The 10,686-nt window shown below is 37.7% G+C and overlaps 1 protein-coding gene and 1 long non-coding RNA gene across 4 annotated transcripts in view; one reads left to right on the plus strand and one right to left on the minus strand.

Annotated features, from left to right (window-relative positions):
• The window catches only part of LOC122077322, a 6,179-nt gene extending 4,693 nt beyond the window's left edge, over positions 1-1,486 (minus strand). Inside the window, exon 1 of one of the 3 annotated variants that reach the window (XM_042643240.1) lies at positions 1,303-1,486. The gene's annotated coding sequence lies outside the window, so the exon portion shown is untranslated. Of the gene's footprint in view, positions 1-1,198 lie in introns of all 3 variants that reach the window. The other 2 variants (XM_042643237.1, XM_042643238.1) reach the window with 2 other exon arrangements.
• Positions 1,487-4,341: 2,855 nt separating this feature from the next.
• Positions 4,342-6,226, plus strand: LOC122077401. The gene is made up of 3 exons (XR_006139785.1): positions 4,342-5,401; positions 5,602-5,799; positions 6,094-6,226. It is a non-coding gene; the product is annotated as an uncharacterized LOC122077401 (long non-coding RNA).
• The last annotated feature ends 4,460 nt before the right edge of the window (positions 6,227-10,686 follow it).

Below are 10,686 nucleotides of genomic sequence, written 5' to 3' on the forward strand. Positions count from 1 at the left end.
TTATTTTAAACTCATTATAGAAAAACAGGGAGAAACAACATCTTCTCTTTTTTTTTTTTTTTCTTTTTTGGTAAATAGGGAGAAACAACAGAATATGCCCATCTAAAAAAATTAGGATTGAAAAATGGCTGATTACTAACCCTATAAGAAGTTAGGCCATATAACATTAATAAACAGGATATATGGGCGAGCAAAGTTAGCCAACATGCCCATATTAGGCTCCCAAGCATGGATCATATAGCATAGGCCTCAGGATTGGATGTTGAGCTTTGAAAAAGAATTTAGTAATTTTTTTTTTTTGGCTACTCTGTATGGTTCATAGAAGTACAAATGCATGAATGAAGACCTACATTTGACTACAGTATGAAGGGACACATACATTTTAAAATTAATTAATTTAGCAAGCAGGCATTCTTTCTTCTTGGGGTTGGGGGTAAGGGTAGGATGAGGAGTGGAGGAAAGCAGAAAGAAAAAGATGGTTGACTGCCTGAACAGGCAACATCGCTTTGGGTTTTGAAGAACCTCATTAGGTAGGCACATGAATTACGTAATGGCATTTTGAGCAATATTGTGCCTTCTCAATTTCTATGAAGAAAGAGCAGCAACCCAATTCACCAGACTTAGTGTAGTTGCAATGAGAGTATGGTGAATGAAGGCCAGACCCTCACTAAATCGGCAACAGTGAACTATACACAATTTAACTAATCCGTTGCATATGCACAATATGTTCCATTCCATTCCCTTAAAGATTAAATTCACTAATTCCACTCCTTTACTTAACGAAACTTTCTGTGTACGATCCAATCATGAAAGAGTTCACTTCTTGTCACAAAAATCCAATTTTCTCCATTACAGGAAACCATAAACAAGCTATTTAATGTGCAAGTATCAAACTTCTAATTTCGAAAACAGAGAATTAGTTACTTTAATTGCATATTTTCCAGACCAAACGGAGCATGCATAAACGAAAGAATTTAACTTTCCTTTTCTAGACGGCATGGACAAAACGATCTCTCCCTCAAAACAACAATTTAATCCGACAGATCGAAAAACCTACTTCTGAGAATCCGGAGACCAAAAAAAGAAGAAGAAAAAATCCACCCAAGAAACAGCAACCTGAATTCTCGATAAGAAACAAACAATAACAGGAATCCGTACAATAAACAATGATCCAATGCGAAGATACCGAGAACTATACCTCGAATTAAATAGAAAACTCTGCAATAAATTTGAAATGTAGAAGAGGAAGATTAGATCTGAAGTTCTTCAGAAGCGAACCTGGTATAGGTGTAAGGGTTTCACCTGTTTGCGTCGTTACCCATTCTGAAGCTTTTCTTCCAAACCAGATCCAAGTAAGGATCTTCTTTTCTCACGTAAAGGCTTTTCAGATACCAATCACAACTCGTCAAGGTCGGTCAATTGGTTATTGGTCAATGACAAGTATCTCTGTGTTCGCATCTGGGTGACGGTTCTATTTCTTTTTGTACAATCAACCGGAAACTCTAATTATATAGATACGAGCCTTTATATATATATATATATATATATATATATTTGGTGAAAAATATACATGAATTTACATTTAAGATTAATAAGACACACACTCTTCTACCAAAAAAATAAAAAATAAGACACTCTCCGCTAGCCGATTCCTTTCCTTCTCTCTTCCCATCCTTGATTCTTGGGAGTTTGGATCCGCTGCTCGTAATATCACTTTGATCGTATAAGTCAGTATTCAATACATGTCCCACTGTTATTGGATGCTGAGATGTAAGACCAGGTGATCGAGCAATTGGTCTTATCTAGATTCTTGGTATCTTGCAGTTCTTGAAATAGAACCTATGCTATGGATTCTCTGTGATATCTAATCTCCCATTATTCCTCAATAGCTCAGTAATAAAGCGCTCAGTTGTTAATTGGCTGATCGTAGATTTGAATTTTACTTGGGGAAATTTGATTCATTATGAAATAAACGAATTCAAAGTGAAATGGCTCGCTTTGCCCTTTAGGAGTAGATAACACATTCTCTGTTTTTTCTTTCTATTGCGTATCTTATTATATCACTTTTTGTTCTGCAATATTTGAGAATCACCGTCAATACTCCCATGCGCATCTTGCAATACCATAATTTATAGATGTTGTGGCAAAAATATACGACCAGCAATAACTTAACATCTACAAAGCGTTTTGGGGATAGTTGAATGGCTTAGGACCAACGAGGTCATCCATGGTTCACCCAACCTTGGACAAGCACCCAAGACAGAAGTCAATTGTCTGTCAAGGGAGCATCAACAACTAAAATGACTGGGCCATGGGCTAGTACCAGGATAAAAGGGACACCACGTGCGTGTCACTCATGTGGCTACCTAAATCATTGAACAGGCCCAACTGTATGGCTCTTGACTGAATGATAGGTTCCTAGGAACTCAATCCATCGGATGGCAACTGCACGATATGTCACTCAAGGTAAGTAGCTCGACAACCACGCCGCTTATCTTTGGTCGCTCTACCCAAGACGTCCATGGACCACCATCAAAATATGTCCCAAAAAGGGGACTGACAAAACCCAACTCATAGGCCATAAGTTACATAACGGATCACAGCAAAACTCTCACTAGAACGTCGAATCTCCCCTTGAAGGAAGAGAATATTGCAATATTCTTTGAGATATGGCCAATACGGGGAGTTCTCATAATGGCAACATCTTTCATATTCACTTTCATACTACGAATCTTGCTATATTCAGACTCTTACCTACAACGGGAAACTACCAAAGTGGAATTCTCAACTGATGGCCCCCACCTTCAGCTATAAGAACACAAGTAGACCTCTTTCAAAAGGACTGTTATTTTTCCATTATCATTGTAACTATTTGTTTGTGAAGAATTTGACTTAGATATCTGAGAGTCCCATGTCAGATCAGTCTTTTTGTTTTGAGCATAATATGAATACTGCCTAGGTGCAATTTCTTGATGCAACAATAGATATCGCAAGAAAATTGGTATCTCCACAAATAATCACTTGCATATTATTAGCAAAATAACCTTAGAATCATATATCCATGTAGAGACGAGCTTAACCAAACAAATGAATTAGGCTTAGTAGTACAAAATAACACTATGTTGGGGGTTAACCAAACAAAATAAGATGTGATAGCCATAATGGAAAGAATCGAATTACACTCAACTATGGACAAATATAAACTAGAAATTTAGGATTTCATTAATCACGTTTGTACTCAATTCTCAAACCTCATGGTCCTACTGCAAGGACACGCTTAGTAAAGATACCCATAGTCAATTAAGTGGAATCAGCAATGGGATTGGCCTCAGTCATTCCAAATCCTATCCTCCTTTGTAGCATCGTACATAGTTTAACACATTTATTTACCCCATGTGAAAATTTTGATATCGTAGTTCCCAATTGTGAGAAAGCTAGTTTATTAAAAGTGTGAATTTTGAATTGAAATTTGTTTGTACAAAATGAATCGAATCATTTAAGTCAAACCACTAATTGATAAATAATTGGATCATTTTAATTCAAACAAATTAAAAGGAAATAATAGTCGATTTGGTTTCATTTGGTCCATTTAAATTGTCAGGTTTAAATTGTTTGAAAATTGATAAATCAACTAACTCTGTTGCTTATCCGTTGGGCAGGGTTTTTCAAAGATTGAGAGAGAGAGATATCATGGAAGGAGGAGGGCTCAAAAGGAGAATTTAAAGGGGGAGTGAAAGGAAATTTTCATATTTAAAAATCCTTTTTAATCATTTTATTTTCTTTTTAAAGTCGATCATGCGAAGCATACACAAAAATCCGGATCCAGGTAGAGGTTTTATACTCTACAGGCCCATTATCTCCTCATACTCACCGTCCACGTTGCGTGGGATCTAACTGGAGGAGGAGTTGGGAAGCTATGAATGAAAATCTTGTACGGTTTTCTCCTTTACTTTTCTGGCCGTTTGGATTTTTTCATTTTGGTAGACTCCGATCATAAGAACCCAAATCCTCCCTCATGTGCCGTTTGGAAACTCCTAGATGTATAGAAGATTCTCAATTCAAAATTTAAAATCAAATCGGCAACGGTAATATTTTATTATTTATTTGACCGCCCAAAAATTTATCTTAACTTTCGGACGTAACATCCTCCTCTGTGGAGACGATCTGCGGAGGAGACCCGCGGAGATGATTAGGCTGCTGACACGTGGCTTGAACTAATCCAAGGGCGGACAATGAAAGAGAAGATTTGGGTCTCTCGGTTTATGGATTTCGGGTCAAAACCGTTCTCCCTTTTTACCCTTTTCTCTCCTTTTCGTCTGAGACCAGAAACCCTCAACGCCATTTCCCTCTTCTTCGTTCCTCCTCTCTTCGTATTTGTTCAGCGGCATCCGAAGCCCTAAGTCATCTCCCAAACTGAGGAATCACTCTTAGAGAGAGAGAGAGGAGATGGCAACTTCAGGTGTACTGGATATCAATGTCTTGCTCTTTCCCGCACTTCCCTTTCTCCTCTTTCTTTGTTTCTTCTTCTTCATTTCTTTCGATTCAATGTGATTTGTGAATATTTTGAGTTGTTAATTTCTGCTGAATACTTGTTTTGTTTGGGTGAAAATTAAAAATTCTACTGTTCTATGTAAACAATTAAGGGAATGTCCAGAGAAGAGAAGGTGGAAGAGAAGAAAAGGATATAGTTGTGAATACCATAGGACGATGACTTCGGCTTCGGATGCCGAGGAGATGGTGGAGAGGGTTTCACAACTCTCTGGTCTCTCTCGCTGATCAGAGACGAAGGAGAGAGAATAAGGTTTGAAAGGGAGGCGGTTTTGCCCCGAAATCCATAAGACATGAGACCCAAATTCTCACTTCATCGCTCACCGTTGGATGGACTAATGCCACGTGTCAGTAGCTAAAAACCTCTCCGCCTGTCTCAGCCACAGATCGTTGTTTTCCCGACCGACAACTGGGTCATCCTGGAGAAAACTTCCGTTTTTACTTCTTCGTCAGTTAGAAGTAGCGTATTCCTTACGCAAGCACCAAATCACTGCGGCAACAGCGCGCACCGTCAAACCTGAGGAGTGTGTGAAAGGAGGAGGGCAAAGAAAAAAAATTCTAGGGTTGAGTTGCAGACGAACATAACCACTGACTCTTCACAGGGCTCTCCAGAAAGAAAAAAGCCTCAATACAATCAGCCAATTCATTCCAGGCCTCTGCATTGGAGCCATTAGTTGGTAATTCCTCAGCAAAATCAGCAGTAACCTTGTCACTGACGCAGACTTCCTCTTCGGACCTGGGAGATTTATAGCAGACTGGGCTTAGGCTTTGGATTCGATAGAAGTGAGTTTTTGTTTTGAGAGGAACACTGAATAACGGAAGCAGAGATTATCCCAAAACTCAGATTCTCGAGGTAATTAAATCCTTCTTTCTTACCTTTTCCTGTTTCACCTGGAGAACGAGGAACGCAGCCCCAAAAGCCCCTATCTACAGTGACGGGGAGTCCTGAGTAAGGGAGTTGTCGGATGGTTTTTTTTTTTTTCGTTTTACCAGAAAAACCAAACCTCATGAAGATGATTTTTTCTTCTCTTTCTATTCTTGGCATCCAAACAGGGCCGAAGAGCTGTTTTCAAGTCCAGTCAAAAGTGTTGGCACCCGTTACTTCTTGTTGATGACGTGACGCTCCGTCTCTGACCCTAGGTCGGAGCAGCAGGTTGTGAATCGCTCTCTGTCACTGTGCTGCTTTAGAGTGGAGACTGGATCCGAACACTCATCCATCGATAGACAATATCTAACGTTATTCCATTTAAGGTAGACAGCTCTCTCTCTCTCTCTCTCTCTCTCTCTCTGTTATATATATATATATATATATATATAATGAAGAAGATGGTCATGGATTCTTCGTAATGAGTCGCATGACGATATTATTCATAAATTTTGAAGAGCAGTTATTGTAATTCTGCTCAATATGTCTGCTTAGACCTCAATGTGTTGAACGAGAATAGTGGAGGAAACCATTTCATGTAATGTTTGATTTTGTTGCTAATATTGATTGTGAGTGTGCGAAATTTGATGTTCTTGATTTTCTCCTTCTATTCTCTGCAGCTAGTACACATAACAAAGTTAGATAGGCTGAAAATGCCTTCCATGGCAAATACAGGAACCAAAAATTTCTCCAAAAACCAACAACTCAATGGGAGGATCGCTAATAACGACAACAAGTCTGAATCCTTCACAAGGCAAGATTTCTTTCTCCACCCCTCCTTCCTATTTATCCTTTTTTGGTGGAGAATGACAAATATTTTTTTGTTTATTTAATTTATTTCATGCCTCATTTGATTGTTTTTGGTTTTTTCAGGAAGCAAAGAATCTTGCAACAGAGGAAATCTCTACCTATTGCAGAAGGTATATATTAAAATTTCATTTAGAAGTTTCACTGTAAGCTGAATTGTGTTATTTGGGTGTAGGACTCCATACTTAGTTGTTTTTATGCCAGTAGTTGTCTATTTTCAAATTCTTTAATGGAAAAAGATCCCCAACACGACAGTTGGGGGATGCTTTCCCACACCTTCACATCCTGACTATGTGGCTCCCAAATGACACTCTCTCTCCTCCGTGACCATGTGGGCCCCCTGATGAAACCATTTCCCACTGTGATTGGTGTGGCATTGGAGATTCCCATACTTTTTTGGTTTATTAATAAGATTCACATCTAATGGTTGGTACAAAATGCTAACCTGTAAATCAAAGAGGCCTTTAGATTATGCTTATTTAATTAATTAGTGGGAATGTGCTTAAACAGTTAAATAAGGGGATTTTTAGAGAATTTAGAATAAAGTTAGACATGCATATGCTTTTGAGAATCAAAGAGCTAAATATTGTGGTGAAATTGGTTTAACTGAAGACTAGTGTCTTTATGGAATGGAAATGTACTTGAAAGGACAATACCTCGAATGTCAAGCATGTGATGCACCCATTCACTTCAATTGAAATGGTGGCTTGTAGGTTATTGTACCCAGGTTAACTGTTTGACTTAATTTAGGAGAGGTTAGTTTGTTTTGCTTTTTCTGTTTTGAATTTTATATTATGTTGTTGAGAAACGTTAGTGAGGCAAATTGAGTCAAATTGAGGTAATAGGTTATTTGAAATGTGAATTATTAGACAATATGTTATTATTTTTTTTTTTTAAAGAATTGGACTAGAGAATACCTGATGTAAAAGATCTGGCATCCAAAATTTTGGGTTAATGTCCTATTAGTTGGCCATTTGGTACAGTATCAATATTGTAACATTGATCTTAGTTTTACAACAAAAAATACTTATTTGTTGTAATGATTGGAAAATCTTGGTTTTTTCCATGGGGAGGGAAACTATTCCTACTCTTGGAGTCATGCTTTCAAGAAGTGTATTCATATCTAGGTATTAGTGTTCAAACCAACACAAGGATGGACTGGCAGTGTCCTCTAAATGGGAGAAGGATAACCTTGATGCATTAGTACTCTTGCCTCTCTTGTTATAGCCTTTGTTAAGAATTCAGCTCATGTTTCATTTTGAAGTTGAATTTATTGTTAAAAATACAGTGCATGTAGAAAATAAGTACACTTATTGTTAGGGCTCTCTTTAAATTTGTTTATGGCCTATTTTAAAAAGAATCATTAATGAAAACGATTTTCGATCAAAAAATGAAAATTTCTTGGTAAACATCAGACTTAATAGAGTATGGAATGAGAAACCGTTTGGTAACTACCTAAGTGTAAATAATTATTATAACATTTTGAAGAAATGGGCCCAAATTATGGAAAATTTTAAGCAGTGAGTGAAGGGATTCCGCTCGTATAGAGCCCTCTAAAGTTTCTTATCCCGTTGAAGCCCCTTCACCCTTCACCCTTCACCTTTCACCCTTCACCCATCTTCCATTTTCAATTCCTTGCCAAAACCGGAAGAAATTAGGGCAGATGAAATTGTCATGCTTAACTACATGATCTATATGGTCCGGTTTGTATCGAGTGGAGTTGTGGTGGTTGTTTTCCATCCACACCTGATAATTTGTATATAATATTCTGCATACCATAAACCTTTTCTATATGTTCAGTTACATCCTTTACCAAAATGAACAAGTGAGAAGAAGGAAGTAGACTACATGTATTTTTTGTATATTAGCTTTATAGAGAATTGAAGAACAACAATGTAAAATTATACTTTGAAATGAGGGCCTAATAACTGTGGCATTTTCTGTATGTCATACTCTTGAGATAAAATATATATATTTTCCCCAAGAATATTTCTGATTTTCTAGTCCTCCCAAATAACAAGCTTGTATTTGTAATGGGGGGTCGGTGGGCCCCACGAGAACCAACCCGATTGGATGTGGGCCCAATTAAATATTTAGAGATCAAAGACTAGGAGTAGTGGCAATTTGGTAAATAAATGTCCTATCCAAGGGATAAATACTCAAGTAATGGCAAACTTGTAATTCAATTGAAATAGCAAGGATTAGGGTGGAATGGCACTATTGTAATTACCCAGAAATCTCTAGTGTTTCAATGGGTCGATTAGGGGAGAGGAACCAAGTGGGAAATTAAATTATTGTCAAGGCTGGATTTGGAACCAAAGAAGTTAAAGGACAAAATGGAAAAACGGCTTAAAGGGGTTTCACAGGGGTATAATGGGAAAGGCAGAATGAAGAACTTGAAATAAACCCATCGATTAGGTTGTCTTCAACCTTGGGGAGAGGTTACAGGCGATAGAACCAGCAGGAGAGAAGAGAGTTTGAACAACCAAAAATCCCTCATGCAAGATCGACTTGAGCCCTGATTTTGGAAGCAGATTCGCAGCCCATTCCTTCACGCAGCCCAAGTAATAATAATCCACTGAAACAGTGCTTGAATCATGAAAACAAATTACCTGAAACTGCTGTTGGTGATAGGACAGAACCAGACCTGATTTCAGGTTAGGAATCTCAGTTCAGGGAGCTAATGGGTTCCAGATTTGGCAACCTGGGTCGCCCTTGGGTATCGGCTCAGTTCCTAGAAACTGAGATGGAAGGGTGAAGAATCAATAGGGGAGAGGTTCAGTACCTGGACTGCTAAGAACGCAGTAACTGAGAACCAGAACAGAAGAGAGAACCAGGAGGAAGAAAGACAGGAGAAGAGGAGAGAGAGGGAGATCGCAGGGAAGAAGAAGAGGAAGGGGGGTGCCTCGCTGGACAAGGAAGAAATAAGAGAAGAAGGGGGGGGGGCAGGGGGAGTTCCAAAGAAGATGAATAAGAAGAAATAAAGAGGGAAAGAAGAAAGACAGCAGAAGAGGGAAGGGGATTCTCGCAGAGGAGGAGGAGAGAAAGAGAAGAAGGGGGCAGGGGGGAGAGAGGCAACCACGCAGGCACTACTCAAATCAATTTTTCTTCATTAATCCACCATTCTTCCCATGAGTTACATGTCCAATATATAATAAAATAAAATTAAAAACCTTCTAATTAAAAATAAAAAACTAAGATAGAAATAAAATCTCCTACACCTAAGCTAACAAAATAAAGAAACAACTAAGGACTTAAATAGGGAACAAATATTCTCAAATAAAAATAAAATCCTAAATATTCTATTAAACATAGAATCCAAATTAGTAACTTGGAACCCAAATTGGATCTGGGTCTTGATCCGGGTTCTGGAGCATGCTTGGATCGATCCATCGGTGTGCTGCTGCATCAATTTGGCAGTGATCATGCATTCCTCACCCATACAACTTGTTCTTGGTAATTTTTTTTTTCTCTGAGTTCTCTATTCAGCTAAGTGATGGGGAATGCTTCATCAAACTTTCAACTATTTATATGGAGCTTGTGTGGGAATGAAAGGGATATAATTTAAGTCTCTATCCATTTTCTAATCCTTTAAACACCTCATAATAACCTTGATGCATTAGTTTTCTTGCCTCTCTTGTTATAGGCCTTTGCTAAGAATTCAGCTTATGTTTCATGTTGAAATTATTGTTAAAAATACAGTGCATGTAGAAAATAAGTACCCTCATTGTTAGGGCTCTCTTTGGTGTCATTTTTATTTTTGTTTATGGCCTATTTTTAAAAAAATTATTAAATGAAAACCATTTTTGATCAAAAAATGAAAATTGTTTGGTAAACATTAGACTTAGTAGAGTATGGAATGAGAAACCATTTGGTAACTACCTAGTTATAAATAATTATTATAACATTTTTTAAGAAATGAGCCCAAACTATGGAAAAATTTTAAGCAAGGAGTGAAGGGACCCCCCCTTTCCCCATCTTACATCTCAATTACTTCTCAAAACCTAACAGAAATTAGGGCAGATGAAGTTGGTTTATGACTACAGATTGTGGCAAATTAAATCCTGGGATCATAGTTGTCAAGACGTCCAGGCGGTTTTCCTGGGGCCTAGGCGACAGCCGCCTTGTTGCACTGCATGTCGTCTTGTGTTTCGGCACTTATTTATGCCAAATAGCATTCAAGTAAATGATTCATTTACTTAAAATATTGTTCATAAATAAGCAAATACCCCCTATTTGAATCGAATAAAAATAGTTTAAAAATCAAATTCCAAAAGGATAAAAAGTCAACCCCCCAGTCCAAGAACAAAAACTAGATTTTGGTTATAGGGACGATTTTCAACTTTTAAATGCTAGGGTTTTTCTCAATTATGAAAATTTTATAAATTCTATCATGTTAAAACATT

This window comes from Macadamia integrifolia, chromosome 4 (genome assembly GCF_013358625.1).
Source record: "Macadamia integrifolia cultivar HAES 741 chromosome 4, SCU_Mint_v3, whole genome shotgun sequence".
Classification (NCBI taxonomy): domain Eukaryota; kingdom Viridiplantae; phylum Streptophyta; class Magnoliopsida; order Proteales; family Proteaceae; genus Macadamia; species Macadamia integrifolia.